This window comes from Chamaea fasciata, unplaced genomic scaffold, assembly GCF_029207755.1.
Source record: "Chamaea fasciata isolate MVZ Bird 193981 ecotype frontalis unplaced genomic scaffold, bChaFas1.0.hap1 SCAF_8, whole genome shotgun sequence".
Lineage (NCBI taxonomy): Eukaryota > Metazoa > Chordata > Aves > Passeriformes > Sylviidae > Chamaea > Chamaea fasciata.
In genome coordinates, this window is record NW_027094093.1 from 862,781 (window position 1) to 876,702 (window position 13,922).

The window sequence follows — 13,922 nt, forward strand, 5'->3', positions numbered from 1 at the left end:
TGGCCCGGCGCTGGGAGGGGCGGCATGTCCCCAGGCGCCGGCGGCGCGAGGAGCCGTGACCCGGGAGCCGTGGGAGCTGCGGAGGTGCCAGCGGGCACCGCGAGCTGTCGCCAGGGCCCCAAAACGTGCCTTGTGCACGGCTGCCTCTGGAGGCTCCTCTGACCTGCTTAGTCCCGCTGCCACCACGCCGAGTGAGGAGGCTGGGGGACAGTGGGGGACATGGGAATTGTGTCAGGGGGGCAATAAAGGACAAGAAGGCGGAGGACAATATTTGGCGAGTGTCCCTGCAGAAAAACAAAGGCTGAAGCAGGCAGAGGGAGCAGAAAACCCACCGACAGCCAAGGCTGTCCAATCTGGGCCAATCCCCACGGGTAGGCTGTGGCTGGTACTGTCACTTGGATATGCCATTTGTCCCTGTTAAAGCCACCTTCTCCCGGGGCAGCCGCCGGGTATGAATGCTCGGGACCACTGGGAGCGGCTGTTTTTACGACTTGCTGCCACATCTGTTGCTCAGGCTCAGAAGTCTGTGTCTGCTGATGGCCCGGGACCCGCAGCATCATGCCCTGCCTTCAGCTGACCCCTCTAGCGAGAATGTGGCGAGGGATGATGTGAAAGCCATCCCTCCTTTACAGAGGTGAAGCACACGCAGCCACAAAGGTGGGCGTTTGGGAAGGACCCAGGCAACACAGGCAGGGAGTGGGAAGAATTGGAAATCCAGATAATCCCTCAGTGAGGAAAGCTGGCAGGCACAAGGGCTAGGCTGAGTCAGGAGCACCCTACCTGCCCATGTAGGCAGGGGATGAGCTCATCCAGGCCGGGTTGCTGGGTTGCTGGGCAGCACAACGCCCAGTCCCGGCAGCCAGAGCTGATGGATGTGTGAGCGAGGGGCTGCAGAGGGCACGAGGTGTTCCAGGGGCAGCTGGAGACCTCGCTGGCAGCAGAAATGCTGCAGGTTCTGGAGCCCACCTGCACCCCAGCCATGGAGGCAAAGAGGATGGGATAGGACAGCACAGATTGCTGAGTGTCAGCAGAGGGGTGAGCAGGGCCGGGGAGCCACCACACCATCATCACCTCCTGGCACAGCAGGGCCAGGTCAGGTTCCGGGTGGCACAGTCCACAGCCCTGAGCCCTACACATAGAGCTGCTGGGCAGGGGACCCCAGCCCTGGCCACATCCCACAGCCGCTGCAGTAGAGAGCTCCCATCTGGCGGAATCCTGACGTGACAGAGCTGGCCTGGCACGTTCCCAAGCTGGACGTTGTCAATGAAATTGCCGAGAGAGAAGGGCAAGTGAGAGCTCTCAAGAGCCAGCAGCGACACAGCCGCTCACTCAGCAGAGGGACAGCTGGGAGCTCACCCCTACACACAGTGACCTCCTCCCAGGGGAAGGGTGAGGGGGACCAAAGGAGGGACCTCCCCTTCCTCTCCTAAAACTGGGGAGCCCCGTGCGGTGTTGGGAGGGACAGAGCCAGCCCCAGCTCCCCGGTTCACACGCACCTTTCCTGCCCTCTGCCCGCACCCCTGGGCAGTGCCTGCTCCCTCCCACACAGCCTTCCCAGCGGACAGGACACCTGGGATGGCCGGGCAGCCCCCGCTCCCTCCCGACTTTCTCCATGACTCATCCACTCCAGAGGAAAACCAATGCTTCAGCACACATCAGAGAAAGGACCGGGAGAAGCATTCCATGGGAAAGGGGACGCGGCGGATGCTTCTCACATGCCTCATCCCAGCAGCTTGCCCTCGGGTCCCTGCCTCTCGGCTAGCTGTGGGAAATGGCACTTGTTTCCCTTCCCGCTCTGCAGTCACAGGCCAGCATTGCAAGAGGAGGGCAGAGCTCTGTCCTCAGACCTCGGGACATCCACGCTCTAGGTGTGGAGTGCAGGTTTGGTCCCCCCAAAGCTTCCGAGGGATCCGTTGGAGAAGATGGAGAGACCGCCCCCTTCCCCCATCCCACTGCACATCCTTGCCCAAAAGCCCCATCCCTCTGCAGGGCAGGGGCTCGCTGGGAACAAGAGCTGTTCCTCACCTCTGCCAAACTCATGAAGATTGGGAGAGCTCCCAAAACCTTCTGTGATGCCTGATTTGCTCATGCAAGGGAGGAGCCCTTCTCCTCCCACACTAGAACACCCCAGCTGCCAGCTCCAGCCACTCCACACCCCTCTTATGGCAAGTGGGGGCCATCCACAACCTCTAAGTCCTGGCTGGAATGGGTTTGCCAGGATCTCCCTCCTTTCCAGGGACTGTGCCCCTGCCACCTTCCTGTTTTCTCCCCTAAGTACAGTTCAATTCAATTCAATTCAATTCAATTCAATTCAATTCAATTCAAATCATCACTGACTGCCTTCCCTGCTGGGTGTGAGCCGGGGCCAGCAGCCACAAAGCAAGGAAACTCATCTGGATTCCTGCTTCCCCTCAGCAGCCCTTCCAGAGGGACCACTTGAAAAGCAGTTCATTTTTAACTGGAGAAAAAGAACATGTTCCTCCTCCTTCCTGCATTGCCAGACAGGTGCTTGCTCAAGGGAGAGCTTCGAAATCCAGCCAGACAAGACAAAGAGCTCCAGGAAGAAGTAACGGGGCTGAGCCCAGGCTGTCACTTGGGGGACAGCCCTGAAAGCATCGCTGTCACCTTGGCAGGCACAGCGCTGGCAGTGGCTGTCTCTGGCCTCACAGGGAGCTGGATGTGGACAGGACACAGGCTGCAGTGTAGGGTGGTGGCTGCATGAGGGAGCAGCAGTGCCCTGGAGATGCTGTGGGTGGTGGAACACACCTGGGCTTTCCCTGTGTGCAGGTAACACAGAAGAAACAGCTCCAAAATGGAAGATCCTGGCATGTTCCTGCTGCTTCCTTGGGGATTGTCCCAGCACCCTCGAGGCTGTCACCTCTTCTCTCCCAAGCTGCACTCAGTATCTCCGCTGCAGAGGAATGGTCAATTTTGACTCATCTGAGGGGGGAAAAAAAAAAAAAAAAAAGAAAAGAAAAGAAAAGGAAAAAAGCAATCAACGTCCTTTGCTCCAGCAAGACTCAAAATAGGAGCTGTTTCCTCCCTAGGAAATTCCCAGCTCCCCACTGAGGACTGGGCTGCTCCAGGCTGCTCAGCAGCTGGATACCCCGAGGTTCTGCCCCAGTTCCCTGTGCCAGGATGCACAGGCTCCCTTCTGGGGAGGGGGGATGGCCCCAAGGAATGATTGCTCCTGTGAGGATCCACGCTCGGGGATCCTCATACTCCTCTAGGACAGGACCTGACCATGCTCCTGCTGACCATCAGTGTCCCCATCCTGGTGTTGGCCACTTCCAAACTGTCCAAGACATCTAGCTTGTCTCTCCAGGATAACCCCACCAGGATTTCTATTCCAATTTAAAAGGCTTCCCCACCTTGAGGGAAAAAATATGGGTGAGAGTGTGAATATCCCCAAGGGAAAGCCCTGTCACTGTGTCCATCCCATCCCATCCCTGTGCACCCTTCCCACCTCCCAGTCCCTGCAGAAGACTGGCTGAGCTGGTCATCGCTGGTTTGAGCACATTTAGCAGGACAAGCCTCCAGCTTGCTCCTAGTCATCTTGCTTCCATATTTATATCTGACTTGATGCCTTTTTTCACTTTCCTGTTCTTCTGGGAGACCTTCTACTCCTCAGCATCACTTTTCCTTGTGCTCCCCCTTCTTTCTCATCAGCTGTGTGAGGGATTTACAGGATTGCCCTGTTTGCTCTTTGTTCTACGTTTTACTCAGACTCTTAATTTTTTTTTTTTTGTCTGAGATTGGTCTGGTTTGTTGTTTTTTGGGGTTTTTTTTACACATTTCCTCATTTTCAGAGCAGATCCAGAGTAGCACCTTCTCCTGGTGGTCCTCAGACTGTTTCAGGGGGAATGGCACCACGTATTGCATTCAAAAGTTTTATCCTTATGTCTCATCCCCTGACACTTTAATTCCGTCTGCAAGTTGAAGTGTCCTCTTATTACAGCCTCCCATAAAATCTGCTGGTTCAGGTGTCAGGTGTTGATGTGGGAGCACAATTAGGTTTGCCTTTGCTCTGTTGTCCAGGCAAAGGAATATGGAATAATGGAATCACAGAACTCCAGAATGGTTTGGGTTGGAAGGGACATTTAAACACCATCTCATGGGCATGGACACCTTTCACTAAACCATGTTGCTCAGAGCCCCATCCATCACAATCTTGAATGTTATTCCCAGGGATGGAGCATCCACCACTTCCCTGGGCAAACTGTGCCAGTGTTCCACCACCCTCATCCTAAAAAAATGCTGCCTTATATCTAATCTGAATCGATGCACTTTTAGTCATGCACTGGCTGCTCTCCTAGCACTGCAGGAGGTTGGAATTGCCTCCCATATTTATTGCAGTTACACTGTTTGTTTTCCTGCTGGCATTTCCAGAAGTGAATGTGAGGTGCAATTCCCACCTCAGCCCCACCACACCCTCTCCCCCAGCCACCTGCTGCTGGTTTAAACCCCCTTTGACACCACAGTAGGTGTGCCTTGCATCCCAAGATGTGCTCTGAGTCAAACCATAGCTAAACACCCCCTCCCTGACCCACTGCCTTATCGCCACCCTGAGATTCCAGCTCTCTAGGTGTCCCCTGGGTCTCACCCCCGGAAATGGTGGGGTTTTCCTGGGCACCAGTGTCTGGATGTAGCTGCCAGATCATCTCTGATGCCCACGTGGCGTGGCACCAGCAGCCTCTGTGCTGTAGTCGGATCATCACTCTCGAGGTGTGTGAAGCCAGGGAGCATCAGGACATCCTCGTGGGCTCCCTTTATGGCACACAAAGTCACTGTCCCCAGGCTCCGCTTCCCCCAGAGAGCCTGACCTGCTGCCTAACCCCGGTGATGAGCCATTTTCTCCCAGCACTTAAAAGCTGCCTTTGGCTCGTCTTCACTTGCTCAGCAAACGCCCCCAAACAGGTCAGCACTTTCTTCACAGCAAAGCTATGCAAGGAATTTCTCCTAAGGCAGCTGAACCCTTTCCAAAGGAGGAGAGCTGCCAAATTCCCACCCTCAGCTCCCAGCAGCATGAAACAAGGTGCAAATTTGGCCCCTGGAGGCCTTCTGTTTGCTTCCACTTCTGTCCTTGATGTCTGCTGGAGGTGGGGAGGAAGGGGCCCTCTCCACTCCCCTCCCATGCCAGAGTTGAGTGTCCCAGGGAAAGAGCTGGTTCTGTTGCAGAGAGAACTTAAGGTGTCAGAACTCTCCCCAAATGCAGCAGGTAGAAGTCACAGGTGTGGGTTTGCAGCTCCCTGTGCTCCCCTCATGGTGCCTGCTGGGCAGTGGGCACCTCTCTGCTCCCGACATGCTCCACAGGGCTGGGGACTCTTGGGCAGTGCCTTCTGTGATTTATTTTTTCATCTCCAATTGCTTCTCCATACTTCCTGCTGTATATGAGCATGGCTGTTGCTGCAGGAAGGAGGCTGCTGATCTGGACTGTGGAGTCACAATTTTTCTGCCTTCCACTCCCCCTGCCCAAGGCCTGTGCAGAAGGTGCAGCTCCCCCACCCCTGCCTGGCCCCCAGCCCCAGGCAGAAATTGGCTTTCTGGCACATCACCCGGGCAGCACAGCTGGATGTTCATCTGCTTCATTTCTCTGGCTACAATTCATGGGTAGGAAAGTTGGGGCTTTTCTCTGCTGCCCGTCTGCTGGGAATGGCAAATAAGGGAGATGAGACCCTTCTGTGCACACTCACATTCCAAGTGCCAGGAACCCCTGAAAGTCAAGTGCCCAGGAGAGCACGAGCAAGTCAGCCTTGGGCAGCCAATGACCTTTTCCAAAGCTCAGTAACCCAGCTGCTCCTGGGATTTCACAGAAGCAAAGGTACCAAGTGTTGGGGTACTCTGGGCTCTGGCAGAACCCCTTTGCAAACACAGTGCCCAGCTCTTTCCCCTTTCCTGAACCAGCAGGTCACCCCCAAAAAATCTGTAAAGTGCTGTCCACACAGGGAAAGGTGGCAGGGAGCTGTCTATGGGGATGGGCACCACCACCACACAGCCCACCTCAGTCCCCATCCTGAGGAGCAGCCCCAAGCAGAGCTGTGCCCTCCAGGCCCTCATTGCTCTCCTCTCAAACCTTGGGGCCACCCCAAGAGGCCAGATCCAGATCCACCCCAAGTGCTGGGTCCCTGAGGGCAGTAAGGGGTCTGGCCTTACCTGGGGTCCCCACCCACACATCCTTCAGTCACAGGCCCAAGCACCTGAGCTCAGTCCTGGCTGAGCTCTGGGAGGGCGTGTTTATTGATGCTTCTGTGTCCAGATGGACCTTGCACCTGTACAACAGGTAGCTTATCTCAGCTGCTGCCTCCTGGGTGGACCTCACACTGCTGTGGCAGACAGCTTGCTCCCTGTCTCCCAAAGGATGCCGAGGCAAGGAACTCTGGCACCTCCAAGAGCACTTTCGCTGGCACCCTGTCTATTTTCTGCCAGGGACCCTGCCATCTGGCTGCACTCTCCCCGGGGAGGAGGCTGACTGATCGCTCTGGCCTCCTCTCCATCGTATGTGCCACCCACGGCACTGCAGTGGGATACCGGATCCTGGGAATTGTCCTCATCCATCCTTCAGTGGGATTGCCCTGCCCTCTGCCGATCTTCCAACACATGGGCAGGACACAGATGGCTGCGAGAATGTTTGTGGCCGGTTCCAAGGACAAGCTTCCCAGGGATGCTCACACAGACAACCACGTTTGCAGAGTCTGGAGTCAGGACTGGATCCGGAGGATGCCCCGCTTGTTTGAAAATCAGCCTAAGCTGTAAAATAGGAGATTTACCCGGCAGAACACATGGTGAGATCATTACCCTGCTGCCCGTGCACTGATGAGCTGCACCTGTAGTGTCGTCTGTGCTCACCTGGAGCCAGCACTGAGGCACACCAGAAAGTGCCCGTTCGTGATTTAAAAGGCGAGGAAAAATATTCATAGCAAAACTTTCTGTGAATTTGAATAAGACCGAAAAGCCAGGGTCTGTTCCTGGAGAGGCAGTGGCCCTGAACATGAGTTTATTGATGGAGAGATCATGTTCATCCAAAGGAATGTGGATTGTGGGGATGTGTCACTTTGAAGATGGTCCTACACAGACACTCCAACAATCCCATCCTGTGCCTGAGAGCATGGTCCAAACACTACTGGAGCTCTGTCAGCCTGGGGCTGTGCCCATTCCCTGGGGAGCCTGTTCAGTGCCCCAGCACCCTCTGGGGCAAGAACCTTTTCCTGATCTCCAGCCTCAACCTCTTCTGGCACAGCCCCAGGCATTCACTTGGGTGTTGTCACTGGTTACAGAGAGCAGAGATGGGAGCTGTCCCTCCACTGCTCCTCATGAGGAGAGGATGCAGACCTCTTGAGGTCTCCCCTCAGTCTCCTCTTCTCCTTCAGGGTTTTCTTTTTGTCCCAAAGGGTCAGACTGCAACCTCCATACAGGCATCTCATCCTACAGGAGAAAGAGACAAAGAGATGTATCAATCAACAACAAAGGCAAACAAGCAGGCAGTAATAACCAACACTAGATCTGCCTAGGTCATAGGCACAACACCAAAGATGGGTTGGCCTGTGGGCAACCTCAGTGGCAGTAGATCCTTTTCATTGTTTGGTGCAGGATCATCACCCTTTGGAATCTGTTAAGGCAGAACACTCTGATTTTGGGGCTCTCAATGGTTATGGAGGGTAAGAACTATCTGTGCCAGTCGTGTGTCCCAGTGGGGTCAGGAGACATCAGTGTGTCTTTTATTCCTGTAGAGCTCCTTCAGAGCTGCCCCACAGCAGGGCAGGTTGGCTGGGCTGGGGGAGGCCCCGGGGTGCTTGGCACTGTGTGCAAGGGCCCTTTGTGCTGGTGGGCAATGTGGGAAGAAATATGGCCCTGTGTCCACAGGCCCCTTTGTAACACATCACAATACAGCTGCTGGTGGCCACAATGTCCAGAGGAAGCAAAGGGACAGGGTGCTGCTACAGGGAGGTCCTGTGCAGTCACCTTGTTCCTTGTTGTCCCCAGGCTTTAATTTTTTTTTTTTTCATGCCCTTAGGGACAGATCTCAGTGGGAGAAGGGCGAGACCTTGCAGCATGGTCTGGAGAAGAAGGAGGATGCAAACCCTGACATCACACTGACTACATGGCCAACACAGACATCACACCCACTCAGAGTATGGCAAACACAAAGGCTTCTGCTCCCAACCTGGAGCTTTTTGTGGAGAGAGTTGTTTCCCATCCAAATGAAGTAAGCAGCCTGTGGCCAGGGCTGGATTCCCCTCAGGAACTGTGTGGCTCCTCAAGCCGGGTCTCCCCTCAGCCTTTGAAGCCATTAAAGTGTGGTGGGAAAGGAAGCACTTCTCAGAGGAAGCTGAAGAAATTGCTGATCTGGCAGCTCTCCAGCTCTCCCTGTGCCTCCTCCAGGTGCTGGACTTTGTGAGGAACATGCACCAGAGACTTGTATTCAATGCACCTCCAGATGAGAAGATGTTAATGGACATCCTGAGGCTGACTGAGGCACACCCCACGGATGTCGCGGTCACCCTCCTCTGCTGTGCTCCATCATGTGACAGGCACGGGAGCCACCTTCCTTGTGGCCTCAGGGCTCACTGGACTTTAGGGCTCATCACCCTGTACAGCCAGTCCAGTGGAGTCTGACAGACAGGTGGAGTATGCCAGGAGCCACCAGGCCCTCTGTTTCCCAGCCATGGCATGTAAGCCACCCAGCCTGCTGCCAATGGTCACTCCCTACCCCTCAGGGCACCAGGGCTCTGTCATCTGGGCCCCCCACAGCTGCCCAGGCCTGGTGCTGTGGCTGAGACCCCCCTGACACAGAGCTCTGGTCCCACAGAGCTGCTACAATAATGTGGAGAAACATAGCCTCATCAGGAATGGTAGTGGGCAAGGTGCTGCCAACACTGCTCTGCGTACTGGAGGACTGGTCACTGCACAGCGTCCACCTCAGATGGGAGCAAAACAAGAGTCTTTGCCGTGGCTGTGAGTTTCTGGAACTGGCCGTTTCTCACCCCAAGGCTGCCTCTCCAGCAGCTCTCCATCCTCCTTCCCCCACTGCATCTCCCTGCCTCAGGTGCTGGGACGAAACTTGGCCTAGGGGGCTCATCCAAGGGGCACCAGGCCCGGTGCTCCCCCTGTGTCTCCCCTGGACTCTCCCTGCCATGCTGGGGCCCTGCCACATGAACACCTCGGCACTGAGCGCTGTCTCGGGGTGCTTTGTCCTTTGCAGGCAACCAGGGTGGTTTGGGAGATTCTCCGCCTGCCCTGGTGCCCAGCACCATTTATGGAATATTCCCCCCACCTCCTTGTGGCTCTGCTCTTCCAAGTTTTTGTCAACACTTTGGATACTCCAGAGGAGGTCAATACCTTCTGGAAGAAATGCCAGGAGCAACACAGCCTTCCCACCAGCATCAACAGGTGCTCGATCCCATTTCTCCTATGTCCCCATGGAAGGAGCCAGTGCTCCCAGCGTAACTTGGGCTTTGCTCTGCACACAGGTTCGCAGTGCAGACTGTGAGGGCACTGTTCTGCCATCTACAGTGTCGGGATTTACTGGTGGCAATGGAGCGCAAGCGTGGCTGGGACACGCTGCTCTGTGCTGACACCCACCACTATGCTGTGGGTCTGCTGGCCAGGTGAGACCCCCTTCTCCCCACTGCCTCTGGCATTTGTGCCCTGTGCTCGGGGTACCCCAGACAGTCCCTATAGTTGTGGGCCAGAGGGCCTTGTTAGTGAGGGACGGCCAAGGAGACTGGAAAAGGCTGGGGCAGGAGGGTGCCCAAGAGCAGCCACCTCCCAAAGGGCCCAGGTTCCCTTGCAGGATGGTGGTGGGGAAAGACAAGAAGTGTGTGAGTCAGTCCTGGGACAGGTTTGCCCCTGCTGGCTCAGGATCTTGGTGCCTTTTTCTGCGTTCCAGGGAGATGCACGATACCTCAAATCCCTAGTGTTCCTGCATTGCACTCCGCCTGCTGGGGCTGCTCAGCACACAGAAACCACGCTGGGATCTGCCTGCCCTGGTGTTCCTTGTAGAGGTGAGCCTGAAGGCCAGCGCTGCCTCGCTGAGCTGCCTCCCAGCCCTCTGGCCTCTTGTAGCCACAGCTGCCTGCCACGGTGCCCGTGCCCTGTGCTGCTGTTGATGCCTAGGCCCGGCCCTGTGCGGATCCAGGCTGCTGCTGGCCGGGTCCCCTGTCACTGCCCTGTGCCTTTCAGGTCCTGGAGTGCCATGACATGAGGGAATGCAGTGACAGTGCCCTGGAGATCTTTCAAGGTACCTACAGAGCAAATCGACGGAAAAGCACCGCCTGGCACCTTGTGGTTCTCAGCAAGGATCCCTTGATGGTGAGAAGGGGGCAGCAGCTGAAGCCGTGCGGCAGCGTGGGGCCGGGCAACGCAGTCACTTGGGCTGGGTTGGGCTGGGCTTTGGGCACCGAGACAGCTGCTCCCAGCTCTCCTGCCTCCCAGTTCAGCTGCCCAAGTACTTTGGGACAGGCCTTTGGCCTCTGGCCCCCACGGGAGCAGGGTAGGGTTGCAGCACCAGAGTGGCAAAGGTGGTGCAACCATTCATAAAGGACTAGGACACAGCACTTGAAGAAATACTAAATAAGTTTGCTGATGATACTATGTTGGGAGGAGCTGTTGACTCCCTCAAGGGCAGAGGCCCTGCAGAGAAAAATTCGAGGGCTGAGCAATCACCAACCATATGAAGTTCAACAAGGGCAGGTGTCAGACACTGCAACTGCCATGGGCAGCCTGGCTATGTGTCTAGAGCAAGGAATGAGAGACTGGAGAGCTGTGCTGTGGAAAGGGACCTGTGGGGATCCTGTGATGGCAAGTATGAGTCAACAGTGCCCTGGCAGCCAGGAGGGATGTCTGGGATGCATCAGGCACAGCATCACCAGCTGGGCAAAGGACAGGAATGTCCTGCTCCGCTCTGGGCTGGCATGGCCTCTCCTCAAGTACTGTGTGGAATTTTGGGCACCATACTGTAAAAAACCCATGAAACTATTAGACATTGTCCAAAGGAAGATATGAAAATAGTGAAGGATCTAGAGGGGAAGCCATAGGAGTGTTTGAGGGCACTTGACTTGTTCTGCCTGAAGGAGACTGAGGGGAGACCTCATTGTGATCTGCAGCTTCCTTGCAAGGGAAGTGGAAGGGCAGCTCCAATCTCTGGTCTCTGGTGATCAGTGACAGTACGCATGGGAACAGCTGGAGCTGTGTCAGGAGAGGTTTAAGTTGGATATTAGCCAGAGGTTCTTCCCCCAGAGGGTACTGGGGCACTGACCAGGCTCCCCAGGGAATAGTCACAGCCCCAAGGCTGCCAGAACTCAAAATGTATTTGGACAATACTTTCAGGCACAGGCTGGGATTATCAGGGTTTCTGTACAGAGCCAGGGGTTGGACTGGATGATCCTTGGGAGTGCCTTCTAACTCAGGATATGCTACGATTCTACAATTCACGGTTTCACAGTGCAGAATTGTGTCCTGCACAGGCTGAAGGTATCCAGAGTCTGACACAGAGCCTCATGGGCCTACTTCAGGATGCAGACGGAGAGGTGGTCGCATTGATCCTCTCTGTATTTCTGAATGAGCTCCAGGACAGAGCCACCCTAATATCCAGCCCCACAGCCCTGCAGCTGGTTGAGGTGCTCCAGCCACTCTTTGACCACGTAAGGCTCTGTGCCCCCAGCCACGGCCACTGGCTGCTGCCTGGACACTTGGTGCAGGATTTTCACTGTGGATTTTCAGGCCTGTGCCCAGGTGGGCCTGGAGAAACCATTGCTGGTTCTTTTCCTCTTCCTTCCCAGTAGGACAGCAGCAATGTACAGCTGCTCTCCATTCGCCTCTTCCGAGAGGTGATGGAGCTGGTAACGGACAAAGGAAAAAAGCCCCTGAAGAAACATGCGAGCAAGAGCCTCCTCCCACTGTTCTTCCACTGCCATGACGAGAACCAGCGTGTGGCAGAGGTGAGGACTCGTGGGCTGCTGCTGTGTCCCCCTGGGAGGGGACTCGGCTGCCTCCTCCCCTGGTGCCTCACAGGCTGCAGCCTTCTCCAGGCCTGGCACAGGGCTGGGGGTCCCGTGCCCTGGACTCTGGGGCCATCGACACGTCTCTGCTGCTCTCCAGGCCTCCCAGAAAACACTGCTTTGCGCAGCCAAGTTCCTGAAGAGGAGGCATCTGAAGCAGCTGGTGAAGAAGGAGCAACCATGGAGGTTTGGCGAGCACCTGGTAAGGGCGGCCTGCAAGCCTCAGCCTCAGCCTGGAGAATCCCCCTGACTGCAGCACTCAGTGTGCGGGGCTGGCAGCCGTGGCCCCTGCCCGGTGCCGCACCCAGGGGCTCCAGCCTGCGCCCCACGCGCCGCTCCCTTCACCGGGCCCCGCGGGCTCTTCTCCAGGCTCCTGCGGCCCCGAGCCGGGTGCCCGTGGAGTCCCGGCCCAGCGGGGCTGCGGGCACGGGGCGGCACCGCGGCTCCCCGGGCAGCAGCCGGCCCTCTGCCCCCTCCAGAGCCCGGCACCAGCGGCTGCTGGCCGCGCCTCAGGGCCGTGCGGGCAGGGGAGGCCGGGGCTGGGCGCGGCCAGAGCCCGGCCCAGGGGCTGAGCCCGCGCCAACCCTTCCCTCCTGCCGCTCTCTCCAGCTGGCAGACGACAGGAGCCGAGCGGCCGAGCACCTGCAGAACCCACAGGAGTCCCTGCGAGAGGCGGCCATGGGGTTTATCGCTGAGCCACGAGCCCGGGCTCCCTCCCTGTTCTGCCACAGCAGGATGTGGGTCAGAGTCCATGGCAGGCTCTGTGTTCCCGGGGATCGCAGGGCGGAGCCCGAGGGGGCAGCCGGAAGAGCTCGAGCCGATCGGCAGAGGTGAGTGAGGGCAGCGGGCTGGCCGCGGGGCTGGCCGCAAGCCCTGGCCCGGCTGCGGAGGGCTCTGCTCCCTGTGCAAGCGAGGGGTGGCGCGGGCAGAGCACACCGAGAATTCAGGGACGCGTGGGGGATTCGTGTCCAGCAGCTTCGGGCTGATCCCCTGGCCCCTGCTCCCTCCCGGCCATGGCAAGAGCGGGCTGGCATGGCCCTGGCAGGGGGCTCTCCTCGGGTCCCCACAGCTCCGGGATCTGACCGTGGCTCTATTCCTCTCTGTTTCAGCCCTTCAAGACCTGACTGATGACATCAGCCCTGCCATCTCGAGCTTGGCACTTCAAAGCCTGCAACTTTTAAGAGCTGCACAGAGAGCTCCGTATTCTTCAGGAGCCAGAAGGTGCAAGACTACTTGCAGAAGGGTGGGGAGTAGGAAGCCTCCTCTATGGAAGTCTATAAACGACTAATCCCAGGAGCTCTGTCTGCTCAGGCCACCTGAGCCTGCAGGGCTCATCGCAGCATGGAAATACAAAGTTGCTGTTGTCATGCACAGAGGTCCAGGATCTTTCTTTTGCTGCTCAGGGTCTGCAGGGCGTAGGGGAAGAGGGGGAACAGGGTGCTTGTGCTCAGCAAGCTGCCCAGGTGTGCAATCTTGCAGGGAAAATGGCCAGAAGCCCCTTGGCCTTCGGTGGTTCTGCTGAAGCCTTTGCACTGCCGACAGAGCGGGTGGGCAGGGGCCGGAGCTGCGGGGATCTGTGCAAGACCAGTGCCTGGAGATGGCCACAACCCCTTAGGCCAGCCAGGAGCTGCCATCTCTGTCCTTCTGCCCGTGTGTTCCTGGCTGGATTGCTGAGGGCTCCGAGGTGCCTGTGGATTGGACTCCTCTGGAGCTCCTGTGGGGCTGCGGCGCTGCTGCCAGGCAGGTTGGCTGGGCTGGGGGAGACTCTGAGGGGAGGGGGCAGTGGGAGGCTGCGAAGGGATGAGGGGCTACGGAGGCCCTGACAGGAGAAGGCAGTGGGAAGGCATGGGGGCGATGTGTGAGGCAGTGGGTGACAAGAGGCAGCTACAAGGAGACAGGAGGCCCCTGAGGGGCCGGGCTGGTGGG

At 57.3% G+C, this 13,922-nt stretch overlaps 1 pseudogene; it reads left to right on the forward strand.

Annotated features, from left to right (window-relative positions):
- Positions 1-8,098: 8,098 nt before the first annotated feature.
- On the forward strand, positions 8,099-13,335 carry LOC136293050 (maestro heat-like repeat-containing protein family member 7; annotated as a pseudogene).
- The last annotated feature ends 587 nt before the right edge of the window (positions 13,336-13,922 follow it).